A 16,820-nucleotide genomic window follows, 5' to 3' on the forward strand; every position below is an offset into this window, starting at 1 on the left:
TTCTCTGGCTACTGAGAGATGTTCATCTACAACATCCTCTTGATTGCCTGGGCAGGGTATGCAAGAAGAAACGACCTAAGGTTCCAGATCAACTACCAAAAATTGAAGAGTGGCCCAATTATTATCCAAAAATTGGGAAGGTCAACAGCCCCACCCTAAAAGTGCTTTTTTTTTTTTCTTGAAGTAGCAGTTCAGGACATAATTTGCTGACTGTCATAACCATAATGTTATTTAAATTGAGTTCCCTCTGAATGTAATTTACTGCCAAAGTTTATTGAGCTTATTTTAACACCATAGTGGGAGATTAAAAATTAAACTATCACTTTAACTATTTTTATAAAGGTTACATTAGTACATTTCATTCCTTTATTGCTTTACTGAATGTCAAGGTGCAGAGCACTCAGCGAAGCCTGACAGTGACTAAGAGATATAAAGGTCATGTCGTGTACATTTGCTTCAAAAGTTCAACCTTTGTTTTACCCAGAAAATTATTCACAAATTACTGCCTACAACAAAAATTAATAAAAGAAGAGGTCATCTACACCCAGAGCACCAGAGATGCTGCAGGAAATTCTGACACGGGAAAACCCGCCACTACTCAGGGCTGTCTTTCCATTTTAATTTCAGTGGTGTTTCAAATTCACATGCAACGCAAAGCTCGCCTCTGCCTACATGGAGCAACACCATCACGCAGCAAGGCACTCCACTGCCACGGGCTGGGCACGGAGCGCTTGTGCTGGAGCGTGAAGAGTTTGTCTGCGGTCCCTTTGATCTCCAGAGCCCTGGAATCCTTCTGAGCAATAATAAATATTAATACACAAATTAACTATTAACAATAATAAAATACACGACGGGTGATAACATAATAGGAGAAAACAGTCATAAATTCACATCAAAGAACATGTCTGCCCTGAGCACCCACAAACACCTTTTCTTTGTCAGTAGTGTATCTTAAGGTAATCACTTAAAAATGAATTTTAAATATGCATCATCAGTTGAAAATATTTTTTGTCCACTTCAAGAGAGCGAATTTGTCATAGCAGCATTTAAATTGAATTAAGAAATGAAGTATTTGGTTAACAGGGCACTTGACTTTTATTACAGATGAGTATATCACTGTTATTGCAGTTTTAATCTCCTCAGGGTTTTTTTCAGGAGCAGCTCTGAAGTCATTAGTACTTAAGGATGTTTTAAAATTCATTGTGAGTAGAAGCAGGGCAGGAGGCTCATTTCTGACAGGACAGGGGAAGAAGTGTTAGCAGGTGAATCCACAGCCCGCTCGAGTCCCCCTGCACCAGCGGCAGCGCTGGGGCTCCTGGGTTTCACGCTCAGTTGAGGCTCTGCTACGAGCTGTGCGAGCCAAGCTGCTCACCCCTGCACTGAGGCACCACAGCATCTGACGTGGGGCTTCAGCTGAAGGAAGAAGTCATCTGCAACGGCTGTAAAACAAGCCTTCTGCCGAGAGAAAGACCATAGCCAACATGGGCAAGGAAACACCATTCTACTTTTTTCCACCATTTCTGCCTTCCCTCCACACCGAGTCCTGCAGCTTTGAGCCCCCTACCCCGCTGTGGGTGGCTGAGGCATCACAGGGCTGTCCTGCAGCGCTGACCCCTTTAGCACCCACCCGCACAAGGCCCAGGGATGGTCGCATGCAGGCAGCTCCTGCAAGCCCCGAGAGCAGCCGGAGCAATAACCTGCAAATGGAGTCCAGCGACATGCCGCCTATGCAGAGCTTCCCAGGCCTTGGCTTTAAAGAAAAAAAATCACTATCACTTCAGTGTTAGTGTTCATTCCCTGGGAGCTGTGCAGGGGTGAGACACGCTGGGGGTCCTGGTAGGGTGAGCTTTTCCGTCACTTCTGCCCTTGCACCATCACCACAGGTGCAATGGAGAGAAGAAACCAGAAACCAAGGGTCATTGCGCAACTGGCTGAGAAAGTTCAGCAAGACTTAACAACCCACACGACTACAAGGCCAGGCAGCATTTCAGCTGTGCACTGTGGTCGCCCGTCCATTCCCCACTGCATGCTCTGAGGGGTCACCAAGAAGCAGCTCCCACACCTTGTTTTTTACATGGTGTGTTTCGCATTAGTTTATTTTTCATTCTGTGGTTATGAAGTTTGACAAGGGCCAAGATGATCAACTGAAAAAGAGTTTTGCACATCAATGTGATGGGGGGTGCAGAGCTTAGACCCTGTGAAAACCCGCATGCCACAACCTTTTAGCACATTCTGCAGAAGACAGCACAGGACCATCTCTGAACGCACTGCGTCTTGCTTTCAGCTAAACCAAAACTGGGTTGCTCTCCTCATTTGAAACAGTTTTTCTCCAGAGGGAGGAAGTATATTCTATATTTCTTAAGTTGCCTTTTTTTGGCCATTTTCTTTCTATATCTGGCTTACCTTCCTATACCTAGTCTTCTGCTCAAGCATTCTAGGGCCCTGGACATCTCTGGATGTTACCAGATACTATGGCCTGCTACTCTTGAATGTGCTTAAACTTGAGAATTTTATTCTTATTTTGACATCCCAAGTATATCAAGATAATTCTTCAACTGAGATGGATTTCAAATATATAAAAGTCCTATCAGTGAAACATACGAGCCAAAAAGCTAGAATTTTAGCTAGAAGCTAAAAAGGGGCTCTTTCTCCTGTACAATTTGTTCATTGTTACAACAATGCAAAACACTGGAAATAAAAATGAAGAAGAAAAATTAGTCTGGTTAGCAAGGGGGATATAAGCTAATACCAGCCACTATTACACTTCCATATGCTGCTTAATGAATCAATGCTGGTAGGAAAAAAGATTGCTGGAGTCTGAGGCACTTAATAACAGCGTGCGACATAACGTGCATTTCCCTTTAGGTGTCAATTTCTAGTTCTAATGTAGTGAGAGCGGAGGGTGACACTGCCAAGACAAGAAATTTTGGCAGCACGGCACAACGCTGTACACAGGCAGGCAGTGTGTTAGATGGCCGGGCAAGCTGTCCCAGCGCAGCACTAGGGGCAGGCACTAGGTCCCAAGGCTATGTGCCTGGCAGCAAGGCGAGCAGTGTCCTCCCCACCGCGGGCACTGCCGGAGACCCACCACCACCTCCAGCTGAAAAGATGTCAGACAGGTTTAGAAATAAGCCTGTGAGTTGCTCGCGCAAGATGTAACCGAAAGCATGCAAACACCACCAGGTCCCGTCAGAGCCTGCACAGCCTGGAAACAAGAAGAGAAGGAGCATTAATAAAATGCAGTGCACGGAAATGCCTCCTGCTTAGCAGAGATGCTGCAGGTGCCGTGCAGCACATCTAATAACATCTGCCTGAAAACCACTTAATATTTGGCTCCATCTTCATGATGGATCACAACTCATATATTCCTCCCACCCTAGGACTTTTGACTTTTCTTTGGCCTCCACCTGGCAGCTTCCCCTGTACGAATTGAAGACCCTGTGGGTGCTGTGATCACCTCTGATCACCACCATCATTGCTCCCCATCTGTGGCTGCCTCCTGTATGCCCAGGTACGCTCTCCAAAGCATCCTCATTGGTATGTAGAGCCTGTAATCAGCAGTGAAATACTTTAGGATTCATCTCAGTGAAGGATGCAAGGCTTGAATTGTATTATATTGTCTGGTAATTAATACTAAGAACAGATCCTGCACAGTGGAACAATAGCTATAAAATTGCTTCAGCTACATCGGATGCAGAGAGAATAAATGACACGATATGATCATTATTATTACTTTTGCTTTTTTAACTTCTGCTAAATCTTCTAACATCCTTCATGAACTTACTTCCTCTCAAAATGACTTCTTGACAGAAAATGGAACTAAATCTCTAAATGGGACACCACGTCATTTCAGAATGAGTCAAAGTCAGCCAGTTCATTTTTTAAGTACAAAACTCCTAACTGCTCCCTGCTAGCCAGGGAGAAGCTACCTGCGCTGATCCATCTGCCAGATGCTACATCTGTGCAAAGAGGGAAAATAAACAGGAGCAAATGGGAGAGCGCAGCACAGTACCAGAAACACTGAGTGACCTGGTGTTGTGGTGGGATCAGGTTTAAAGACTAATTTCTTACAGTCTGGACTGAGAGAATCTTAATAACATTGCAGTGGCAAAGGAGCATTGCCCCGCCACAAATCTCCTGTGCTCTTTCAAATATCAGTTCCACAGTGACAACAACCGCAGCCACTGGTTTGTGTCCTTTGACTATAAGCCAGTTTATACAATTAATAACGCATCCCTGCCCAATCAACAGAACGATCCGTCCTTGCCCCTAGGTACTAATCATGTGTCAAGACAATTAATTGCAGCGATGTACTATGTGAGGAAGGTTGCCCTTAATGTAAAATGTGGCAATTTTTCTGAAGGACCCAAGGCAACGATCATCTGAATACCTTCCCTTACAGTAACACTACCCTCTCTAAATGAGAGGGGAGAACTTAGTCAACATGAGACCTAAACCAAATCTCCCTCTCGGTTCAAGCCCACAAGATCCAGAGCACCCTGCCACCTCCCACTGAACAGATTCACGTTCTTCAGCAAAGGTTACAATTTTCCACTTAGATTGTATCAAAAGTCTCTGGATGGCTAAATTGTAAAGCTGATTACCACAAAGGATTTTTAAGGTTTATTTTTTTTTCTCCCACTGACTCTGCTAGTTCCGTAGTATTTTGCTCACAGAACCTTAGTCCTGCGCCAGCGAAGGCTTGCCATTGATTTTCACAGAAATATGATGAGAAACACCATCTCACTGGGCGTGTAATTAGGTGCAGATGAGGGAAGCTAGTAGGGAGCCTGCGGACATGGACATTGGGCATAAAAATGAGTCACTACGTCAAGGTGCTCTTTGTTTCACTTTGTCTTCTCTTCCTCATCTTTCTCAAAGAGAGAGGAGAAAATCAGACCGGGTCCACCTGAGGGCAGAGATGCCTCCAGCGACCACCTCCCTGCTTCAACCTCCCAACATCTGCTTCTGGCTCTGCTCTGTGCTCACACCACGGTGAGGGACACCCCTTCTCTGGGGAGGGGGCCAGCTCACCCACTCACAAGTAGACAAGGACACTCACAACCCCTTTTCCCCACCTGCAGCCAGGGCTCCCTGGCTGTTGGCCAGCTCGCCCCTTGGGGTGGGAAGCAGCCCTGGCAGCAAGACCCGCGGCAGAGGGCTTGGTGACTGGGGAGTCGCTATCTCACCACTGCCTCACCTTGTATTTTGATTTTTCACTTTGACTCATTGCTCCCAGTCATCGTTGTCATCAATAATAAGAGGTGCTGGGGCACATTTTACAAACGCATCTGCTTAATCATCTTGATATCTGAGAGGAGCCTTGCAGATAAGAAGGGCTGTTATCTCCATTTCACAGAGGCGACGTGAGCCCGCTGGGGCCGCACAGGATGACTGCGGCCGCACAAGGCTCCAGCAGCAGCGTGCAGACATCCCGCTGTGCAAAACCAAGGGGATAACAGCCCTTCCAGTGCTGCAAGGGCTGGATTTAACCTCCCACCCTGCCCCAGGACCTGGTGAGTCCCACCAAGCCCTTCCACTACTGTAGACTCAGGATAACCTTTCCTCGCTTTGCCATACCTCTCCTTGGCTCATCCTCACCAGCAAAGGACACGGTCAGCCTTCCTGGCTCCTTTGGTACACGCTATTGCAAGTCAGACCTTGCCTGGAAAGCATTGTTCTTCTCCTTATCCCACTAGTGAAAGGCCACCCATCCCCTACCTATCAGTTTCTTTCACATAAAACAAATCACACCCATAACGGGAGAGTCCAGGCAGAATTCCCCTGAGAGTGTGAAATGACATTTTTCAGGATCTGACAATAGAACACTACTTGTGCTCTGTCTGCCTCTCCTGTGTTCATCCTTTCAGTTAAGCTTTCACCCCGTGCATTAGAGAAATGAGTCATCTTTACTATCTCTCATGCACTCACATTCTCAGCACCTTGCCTTAATCCTCAGTTTTTCACTATCACCTGAAATATATGCTCCTTAATCTCTAACATTACTTTATGGGGAAAAACCACTAAAAAATAAATCACAGTTATAATGAGAAGCTTCCAAAGACTCTAATCCTAAAACGCACTATTACAATAACACAGGGGAATCTCCACGCTCAGTATTAAAAGGGTAATTTTTCAGTGCATCCCCGGTTTCACAGATACACACAGCTCTTCATTTTCACCTGCAAATGACTCCATAGATTAACGGAGAGACAAAACTCAATCAAGCATGTCAGTCATTGTGATTATGGCCTGGCTGTAAAGCAATTTCACAGAATGGGAGAGGACCATGATATACCTATCACAGCTTAAAAAGCCTTCCTCATTGCGCCAGATTTACATAACTTTATTCAGTGCTGTAGATTAAAGGTTCCAAAAAATCATATTTGCCCATAGGGATGGAAAATGAGCAAAGCACTGACACTGGAAGTAGTTCATCATTTGAATTGGGTTTTGCACCTGCAGAATTCCCCTTTTTCTATTTGGTATTATCTCATGGCTTGCACAGACCCAATGACTGTAAGGGTCTATTTGTGTATTTCTATCTTCTATCAAATAGAAAATAAAATTAAGTTGGAAAGGCTGAATTAGAGACGTCAATACTTCAGTCTGACTCAGCCTGCAGAGTTTAGTGAGAAAAATGTAGCCCTTAACTCTCTTAGGAAAATACAACAAGATCCATGCACTTCTCTCTATCTGGAGGTCTTCCAGAGTGACTTCAGCATGCCCGCAAAACTCTTCCACACTGCCAGTTTTAAAACCATGTCCATCAATGCAGGTTGCCATGCCCAACCATTTTCAAATCTTGACATGCCCTCAAATCCCAAATCTGACTTAATTTTTTCAAGCATTTTCTGACAGTTTAAGCTAGAATCTTTGATTTTTTTAATAAAACCTGGAATTCCTATTCTTATGAAACCACTAAATGATGTGGGAGTTGACACCTCAGTTGTCCTGGTTCTGGCATGAGAGCTCATGCTTATTTTACCAGGAAATTAGCAGGTGTGCAAAAGCTCCTGCAAGCGCCACAGAGCCAACGTAGCTGCAGGAAGCAAAACTCTCCTGTAGCCACAAGAAGCTGCCCCAGCTCCTTGCTGCAGCGCCACTGGCTTGGGCTGCTCCAGCCCAGAGAGAACATGGTTGGGTGATGCTGCGCTGTACTCCTGAAAGAAGAAGAAAAGTGGGGCACGAGGCACAGCAGGAGTCTCTCCACACTGGCAAACTGAACATTTTCCTTCTAAAATCCCAAAAGGGCCAGCCCTGATTTGGTCAAATCAATGCAACAGAAGGCAGCATAGAGACTTTCAAAAAGCTGACCACATTCTGTAAAGAATGGCTTAATCATAACATTTTCAGAGAGAAAGCCACAGCAATTCTTGGTGGCGTGCAGCTTGTTCCCATGAAGGCTGGGGAAAAACCCAGGGCCAGGGCTGCCGCTGCAGCACAGCTACTCAGAGATGCTGCGTGTTCCTTATCACGAAAACTCATTTTTGCCCTTTCTGATACACGATGGAAATCTGATGCGGTTTCATTTCACCTTTTTCCAGGATCCTTATTCTGCAAGACTAAAGCTGAGCTCCCTTGAATGGCTCTGATGCTGAAACATGTACATAAGTAGTTTGCTGAATCAGACCCTCTCAAAGCATAAGGAGGAAGAAAGATACTCAAGCTTCCTAATCCAGCAGCACAGCGGGTAAACTTGTCTCTGTGTGATTGTGTAATTGCTTTTCAAAGAGAGAAGCAAGTTTCTCTATCCACGTAGGCAGTGATAAACCTCAGAAGTCACTTTGGTCTCCTAGCCTAACTTTCAAGATTATTTGTTATGGATAAAAGGAAAGGCACTTCTATTTCCATAGCTGACAAGCTTTGCTTCAGGGCACGCATTTATTTTCTATGCTGTTGATCTCTTCCTCCCTGTATCAGGCTAATTCATCAGATTAATAAAGGACGATTTAACTTCCTGCAGGGTGTTATTGATCTCTCAGGGAACGTGGCAGTTGTTTGCTACGCCACCTTTCCCCTGAGCAAAGGGGATGATTCTTAAATATTTCTAGTGCTTGAAGGCTGCAGCTGGCTCCCACCACACAAATATGGAGAAGCAAAAGGCAGCGGCAAAGGGGAAATGCAAGATGTATCGCCTCGATCGCCCTGCTTTCCCCTGCCTCTGTACTCCTCGGGGTGTCCGAGGCACCCAAAGCCACAGCCAGGGAGGGGGAGTGAGCCACTCGCCCCAGCACGGGGCTTTGGAGAGACAAAGCTCACCTGGGCCAAGCTGTCACACACTTAATCCACCAGCACTGGGGATTATTCGGAACGTGCAGCGTAGTTCATAGATCGTCAGGCCGGGAAGGAGCCCTGCAGTCGGCTCCCATCACAGCCCTGCCGGGTGGCTCTGCCCGGTGCCCTGGCACGGCGCATGGCCCCACCGCTAGCCGACAGCCCTGCCCCGAGCTGCGTCCTGTCCGCCTTTCAGAGCGGCTCTGGAAGGCCCTGGGGCTCCAGCACAAGGAGCCCCGTCACAGTGGGGCATTGCCGAGCCAGCCCAGGCCGCCAGCTGTGCCGGGCCCCTCGGGTGGCACTGGGCCAGCCTGGCACGGTGGCGCCTGCACCGCTGCTTCCCTTCTGCTGGCCAGAAGCCACCGCACTCGGTGCTCTCCCACCTCCTCTCCAGCCCTTCCACGGCAGCGGTTTGCTTAAGAGACCAGGAGCAGACACACATTTCAGAAATAGCCACGCGTCATGCAACACAAAAACAAGTGTCTCCTTCCCAGTGCTGCAATTACCCTCTTTATCCCACCAAAATTACTCCTAGGCATTTAGGCTACAGCATTGGGTGAGGAGCTTTAATTTACCATAATCTCTCAGTCGTTCCCTGGCTCCCTGCTTGTCTGGGCAGAAATCCCTGCCCTGCAAACACAGCCTGGCTCCTGGATTCCAGGATGCAGGGCTCGATGTCTGACCTTACTGCAAAACAAACACTGTTTGTTTGTGCCAAACTACAAAGCCCGGACGCTCAGCATTGGTGACTTCGTACCTCGTTCTTCACATTTCTTCTAGCTTAACGTCATCTATGAATGTTCCATCCTCTCCCCCAAACCACTGACAGACGTGTTAAATTGTGAAAGAGCAAGACCTGAGCCCCACCAGAGCCAGGCAGACACAAGCTCGCTTGCTCCCTGGTTTGCAGCGGTGTTGTGAGGCTTGGAAATCCACTGGCTTGAAATCCACTCAGTATGTACTATATTAATTTTATATAATTCTAATTCCTTAATCGATAGCTTTGAAGAATCAGCTATCTCTGTAAATTACAACAACGTTATTACCTTTAGCAGTCTCATTTGCAATCTCATTAAAAAGATATCAGGTTCTTTTCTGTAACCCTACAGTGATGGAATAACTCTCCATCCTTCATTAGTCATACCCTTGCATGCGCTGTTACATGTTTGTCTAGGACTGGTGTCAAGCTGGGCCATCCTCAGCTGGTTTTCACATCCTGGCGCAGCAACAGCTTGCTTTCCTTGCTGCCCAACCGTGACGACCCAAGCACTACAGCAAATCGGTACAACCAGTTCAGAGCACAGCAGGGCCAGTACTGATGACCAGTCCCCTGGACCCACTGGTGCAGCCCGTGCTATGCTGCACACGCGGGGTCACCGTGGGACTCCATCCTATGGTATAACCGCAGCTGAAACTTGCTTTCCCTGAACACGACGCATTTATTGAACGCTGCTGCACGTACCAAGTGCCTTTTCTACATTACCAATGGCTTTTCTGCAGAGTTTAGCTGGCGCCTGACCAAATAAATGCCTTTTTCCCCCAATATATTCTGAAAAGTACTGAGCTCTGCTTGTATTATTTTCCTTCACATACAAAAGGAAATCCCTTTTTCTCAAATAAGGAAGAGTTCCAGAACCGGAATTAAACAAGGAAATGTTTCAAGAGAAGGCTCGGGTCCTGGTTTCTCCTCGCACCTCTCCTGTGCAGTTGAGCTGGATGATTAAAGATGGGACCCACCCAGTGAAGCTGCCAGTATCTGACCACTGCCTGCACCCCCAGGTCTGGTGCATTTCTCAGCGTAAACCCCTAACCCCACAGCTTCCAGTCCTATTTAACAAACCTCCATTTATTTATCTGGCTTTCAGCACGACAGATAAAACAAAGCTATGCCAAATTGCAGCCCACGAATCCCAGTAACTAGACTATAAAGCCTAGATTATAAAGGAAAATAATTACAGAGAACTTATTTTGTAAGAAAAATTAAGGGTCTTAAAACTGATTTGCTGACAGGATAGACCTTGATACACAACCCCTGTAAGTGGGTTATGATTGTTCTAACAAAGGCAAAAATTTTGTTGTATGACATGTTGTATGACAACATGTATCATCAACAAAAAAAATGTGAATATATCCATCATGTTCTGTTGTTTCCAGTTTTATCTGCCTTTATCTGGCTAGGAAATACTTTTTTTTCTCCATTCACCCAAAGTCTCCCACAAGCTAATGAGAAGCGTTTGTCCTGCATACAAGCCTAGGGACTAAGAGAGTGGAAAAGGAAAATATCCTGCACTATAGCTCTTCTGACAGGTGCAAGCTTCCTGATGATTTGTATCTGTAACACAAGATGTAGGATTTCATTTCTGCCCTTGAGAAATAGACCAAAGACCATTGTTGGTATACATTCTTCCTTGACATTTTTTTGGCGGTTTTGGAAAATATAGAGAGATTATAGGCAGCCAATGTCCCTTCTAGAGTGATAACTTTGCCCTTCCAAGTGGTTTGGAGCAAGCAGGACTCACCAGGACTACCAGAAGGTCTTCCCCAAACCCACCACAATGTGTAGCATGAAAACCAGCAATGCTCTCCTAGAGGAAGGAAAATAGGGGTGCTTTGTGGGTGTTTTACTTTACTCAGTGCTATATGTTATCTTTAGGGTCCCCAGAACAAGACTGCACTCAAGGTGAACCTCAGATGAAAAATCATGGGGGTTGTGCCTAGAGGTTGATCTGATGAACAAGGCTGGGAGCCCTGTGCCAGGCTGCTTGCCCCACTCAGGGGGATTTTCACCCACTGCGGGTGGGTGCGAGGGGGGGGGCCGGGGCTGGTCCGTGCCTTGCAGGGCGGCTGCTGCTCGGGCTGCCTCCAGGCAACGTGCAAGCGGCTCTGTGGGAAGCGGCTGCTGCTCCTAATTAAACAGTACAGATCCATTCCTGCTCATCAGTCTGACTGCTGTAAGCCCTTCTCCCGCCTCGGGTGCTGGAATTAATGCTGCTGTGAGACAACATGAACTGCAGCTTGAAAATGGCAGATCAGGTGTATACTTACTACCATTAAAAGGCTTTAAATTGGTTTAGAATGGAAAAAGAGAAAAAAATCTGCCATAAAAGATCCAGATATGGCTGTAAAGGGCTGCACGGAATTGACAGAGTGAAGTTGCATCCAACGTGAAGTTGCTTTAGGACTTTGCGACGCACACCCACAGCACTGGCCCTTAGAAAGGCACACAGAGCTCTGCTTAGCAGCCAAGTTTTAAAGCACTGTCTAATTAAGAAACCTGGCTTTGAAATATTGGATGTGTCTTGAACAACGTTAAGCCTGTTTTTGTAATGTGGGATCAAAGTATTTGAAGCCTTAAGACAGGATCAAACTGCAGAAATTCTGGATGCTCTCCATCCAGAAGGATCTAAGATCTGTGCCGTTAGTAATCATTAATACATGAATAACCTGTTATATGACAGCAAAGTGAATATACTACCGTATTTTTATACATATAGAGAAAAATTATATATTAGGTCCGTGAGCTACAATAACATTTAGTAAAGGAATGACCAACTTTTCTGAAGTTCCTAAAGTTCAGTCTACACTGAGCATATTTCCATTTCAAAGCTGCCAAACAGCCACTGGGTAAAAATCTATAAATAATTTTGACATAAAGGTCAGAACCCAGATTGCCATTCTTCCACCAGCCATGGTCGTCCCCTCCCAGTGCCGTGAACCCCCTCCCGCTGCTGACTGCAATGGCTTCGATGGGAGCAAGGCAAGCGCTTGTGCCCAGGGGGCCCAGACTGACAGTGAGGGACGTCTCCGAACATGGGAGGTGTGAAACCAAATAATCTTGGGCAGGGATAAATCAAACGAGGTGTCCCACGCCTGTTACAAACACTGCCTCATCACGTGAGGGGTGATGGACCAGCCTCGCCTCAGCCTTTCGGAGGAGACCTATAGCCTTCACTGTGCTGTTATTCAATCTGTCTGGAACATCAATGCTTTTTGACTACTTTTCAGTTTGCAAACCCTTAAACATCTTCCAGCTGAAGAACCACCAAGCTCGCAGGGAACACCACCCATCAAGCCATTGATTTGCTCTCCTACCTACCTTTCATGGAAGGGTGCGAAAAGAAGGCAGTGCAGGGAACTTACAGCTAGAGGATGATGGAATCTGGAACAAGATGCTGAAGCCGCTGACTCTGCTGTCACAGAGAAACAGGACAAGGGTTTCTCAGCCCCTCAGCGTTTTAGCTTAGTGCTGGGGACCCTCTTGTGTGGTGGCTGTGCCACCAGCTCTCCCCGCTCCAGGCTGGCCGGGGACACCCCTCCTTCCACAGCTGGGGCACACACGGAACGCTGCAAAGCGCATCCCTCCTGACAGACGCCTCGGGAGCACTGCAGTTTTGTTTTACTGTGTTTTAATACAGAAACTGTGGGCAAAAAAGAATGACCAGGAAAACCCATGAGACATCAAGGGAGAGAAACAAGTGTTACAGTCCTAGCTCAGCACCCATTAGCTGGACACGTATAACAGGGACCGAACATTTCTCATACAACATTTTCTTCTGAAACATTAGCTGCAGACAAAGATCTTTCTCTGCATGAATTATGAAGTATTATTTCATGTTTAATTGCATTGATTTACATTGAAAGCTTTAAACATCAACCTAATAATTACCTTAAACCGATTTGTCATCCAGAATACAATAAACCATTATCTATGCCAGTGCTTACAAGGAGCTGATTCTCCTGCATCAGAGGAACTAGAAGAAAATAAAAAGAAACATTTAAAATGCCAAAGCATGCATCCAGGTTGCTGCATTTAGAGGAAAAATTGTGAACATGATTGCCAGTAAAGATGATGGTAGGAAAAAAAAAACCCATCAGAGACAGCAATGGCTCTTATTTATGGAGAAACATCCAAACAGTGACAAGGGGCTGGCACCTGCCACCGCTGAGCTGCTCTGGCTGAGCCACAGGTCGCCCTGCTGCCGTTGCACCCACCGTGGGGCTCTCCAGCAAGCCTACACCGTGGGAGTCGTGTCCCCAGCCTCCTCTCCACAGCTGGAACCAGCCCTGTACTGGAACCAGTACAGCGGGCATGCAGCTGTGGCTTGTGGTGTTGCTGGCAGCACTGGGACGGGCCATCTTTCTGCCTTGTCAACCCCCTTCCCTCGTGCACCAAGATGATGTTTCTGCCTACAGAGAGAATGTCAGCAAATATTTTTAATAAGGAAACTTCACACCACTCCAACCCCTGCTCTTAGAAAAGAGCAGGCTATTTAAAACTAACACCAAAAAAAGAAACTGGCTAGAGACATTGAAAATTTTGGACAAAGCAATTATAGCCTCAGCAAGCTAGGAGATACCATGAGAAGGAGACAGCGATGAGAGGCACGTTACCGGGAGAGCTCTTGGGCCAGGGTTACTGCCCAGGGCTCCCAGCCAGGGTGGGACAGGCTCCGAGTCCCCCCAGCCTGGAGAGGAGGTGAAAACGCTGTGTGCTCCAAGCCCCCCAAATTCCCACAAGAGCAAGAAAGATGAAGCGAAGGAGAGCTATAACAGGATTAGCATATTTTAAACCCCTTTGACAGTTGCACGCTGTAGTGCATTTTATCTGCGCGAGATCGTGCAGCAGCTGAGTGCTTTACAGCTCCGGTCCCGGGGAGCAGGCATTATGCAGTGCTTCACTTGCAGCATCGCGCCAAATTTTACTGTCGCTGCAAAAACTTCCCCCCTGCCCCACAACCAGTTTCAGGACAATGGTCTTTATTTTGCAGAGTGATCTTGAAACATACACAGCGGTTTTTAGGGGCAGGATGAAAGCCTGATGTGACTCACGGGGGTGTTCTTAGGGGTGTTCCCGGGGCTGCCCTCCCCACCAGGAAAAGGCACGTCACAGGGCTGCCCCGTGCCCCGGGAGCTGCCGCCGGTGGCACAGGGGTGCTTGGCCAGGGGCACACGCCAAGGGTGACAGCCCCTGCCCTGGGCACAGCCACGGTCACCCTATGCTGCAGGTCCGAGCTCTCCGGTGGTTTCTTTGCATTGCCCACATCCATTTGATGCCTTGGAATTTTGGCTGGAATTTCTTGAGCCCCGCGGCTGCCCCGCGCAGCCCAGCGAACGCACCGCTCGCCCGACAGCGGGCTGGGGAGCCAGGCTGAGCCGCTGTGGCAGCGCGGAGGAGGCGGCAGCGCAGGAGCATCTTCCGCTGGGCTGGGGCCTCCTGCCTTCGCCACAACATTCATTTCAGCCTACAGCCTTTGGTATAAAGTATCATCAAATAATTTACAGTAGGTGTCAGCTGCAAGCTACAGCCAAAGACGAGGTTTATTTAAGATACCATGTGGATTGCCATACAAGATCCTGATGGATTATTCCTATCTGAGAATTTACAGATACTGCAGGAGCGTGGCCAACAATTTGGATTAGTTTAGATTAAACTCAGACTGGGTTGTTTTTTCTCCCTTAGGAAATCTCAGCCCTAGGTCTACGGACTTTTTTTAAAGGAAAGATATAGACAAAAACAACTTTTATGCTTTCCAGCAGGCACTTGAAGTACTTTTTCTATCAATCACCTTTGATATGTGGAGGCAGAAGTGTGAGTTACTTCATTAAGAGCACTCACACATAACTGGGTACATTTACATATTAATCAGACAGCTGAGCTGCTAATCTTTCTATCTTATGTGCATCCGTAACCATTAGTCAGAGCCAGAGTGCTGTTAAATACTCCAGGTACCAGCGAGCGCTCTAAAATCAAGATGAGTGCAGGTGACGGGGAAAAGCTCGTATTTACAGCGCTCCCGTAGAGCCGAGCACTGTTAGCTCCACAACAGTAACAGAAATACAAATATCTAACACCGGGAGCCTTAATCCAGCAGGAACCCTAAGTGAGGCAAGGCACTCCCACTGCCTAGAGGCTTTAGCAATTCCCGGGGGAAAAGCTGGTTCCAGTTCAGCCTTTTCCAGGCTTTTGGCCGGTGTCTGAGCGGCACCAGGCACCCTGGCAAGGTGCCGTGCCCAGGAGGTCCCCATGGGTGCCTGGAGCCAACAGAGCAGCTGATGAGGATTTCAACCTAACGCACCGCATGCACACGTGGGCTTATGAAAAATCAAAAGGTGCCAGTTTAGGTGTGTGCTTCTGTGCTCCCCCCTTCCCTGCCTTTCTGAAACACTGTTTTGTGAAACTCACCTGTGTGTAATGGTGCTGAGGGTCACTGCACGCCGCTGGTCACCCCGTCTGCCGCTTCTCTTTCTTTCTTTTTTGTTTTGGACAAGCTTCTTAAAAAAAGAAAGTCTGCAAGTAGTGTACCAGCTTAACGAAACTGACCTTTCCCTGGCCTGAAGCCTGGAGGCAAGGGAACCCTGGCCACCGCACCGCTCCCCCTCTCCCGGGGCCACACAAAACACCACGCAGTCCCGTCGGATGGGGAGGAACCAGGCTGATCTTTTATTTGTTCTAGCAAAGGGAATAAAGGAAGGCAGAGAAACAGCTTCCCTCCACCCCTGCCAGCCCAGGGCCCAGCGGGGCGGTGAGGGCACAGGGCTGTCCCCTCCCAGCCCTGTTATTGCCCCCAGGGCAGCAGCTGCCCGCACCAGCACCTTAACCGGGTGCTTGGGGGGGGGGGGTGGTGGTGGTGTCAGAGTCCAGCCCCAGTTCTTCTCACTGTCCTGAGTCTTTCACAAAGTCCAGCTGGTTTTCTGGACAAGATTTGGACCCTGGGTGAAGCAGTCGCAGCAAAAGGGGCTGAAGCAATGAGGAGAGTGTGGAAATTATGGTCCCAAGTCAGGAATTACTGAGATGACCAACTCACATGGAACTTGTTTGAGGATGCAGTGACTGTTGCTCGCTGTGGTGCACCCAGTACCCATATCAGGTACAGCACAGTAGTTGCTTTTTAATTTTGGTTTGGTTTTTCTTTTTTTTGTTTTACCTGTTCACTTACCAGTCCAGGGTCTGTAAATCCACGTCCTCAGCTCCCCAGCCCCCTCCCTCCTCCACCTCACACAGAGCTCTTGACACGGCTCGCATGGCACCAGGCTTTGAGCTACTGAATTAAATTGTCTTCATCCTCCAAGAGCAGAGCATCATGAGGTTTAAACTTTGGGCGAGAGCACACCATCTGCTCCTTAGCACAAGGCACCTCACACCCACCTTCGCCTCGAGCCCAGGCACCCAGCGGCAAGGGCGCAGGGCGAGCAGGGTGCAGGGGCAGCCGGTGCCCATCGGTTACACACCTAGGGCTGCAAATTAAAACAAAAGTCACAAACGTGCAATAATTGCCTTTGTCGAGGAAGTGATCTGTGGTATCACTTCCTCTTTGCAGAACTGTCACAGTTTACATTTCCTGGGCTTTAATTAAACAAAGGAAAAATAATGTGGGTGGCTGCAGCGATGACACGGGCTCTGCAGAGCTCTCTGATGTTCCCTGCTTTGGGGTTTCAAGTTCTTATTTGCCATTTTCTCCAGATTAAACAGACGGAAAGGTCAGCCAGATCCCCAGGAATGGCTTTGTGCTTTTGCCGTGAGACATCACCTGGGTTATCTGCAG

This window comes from Falco naumanni, chromosome 14, assembly GCF_017639655.2.
Source record: "Falco naumanni isolate bFalNau1 chromosome 14, bFalNau1.pat, whole genome shotgun sequence".
NCBI lineage: Eukaryota > Metazoa > Chordata > Aves > Falconiformes > Falconidae > Falco > Falco naumanni.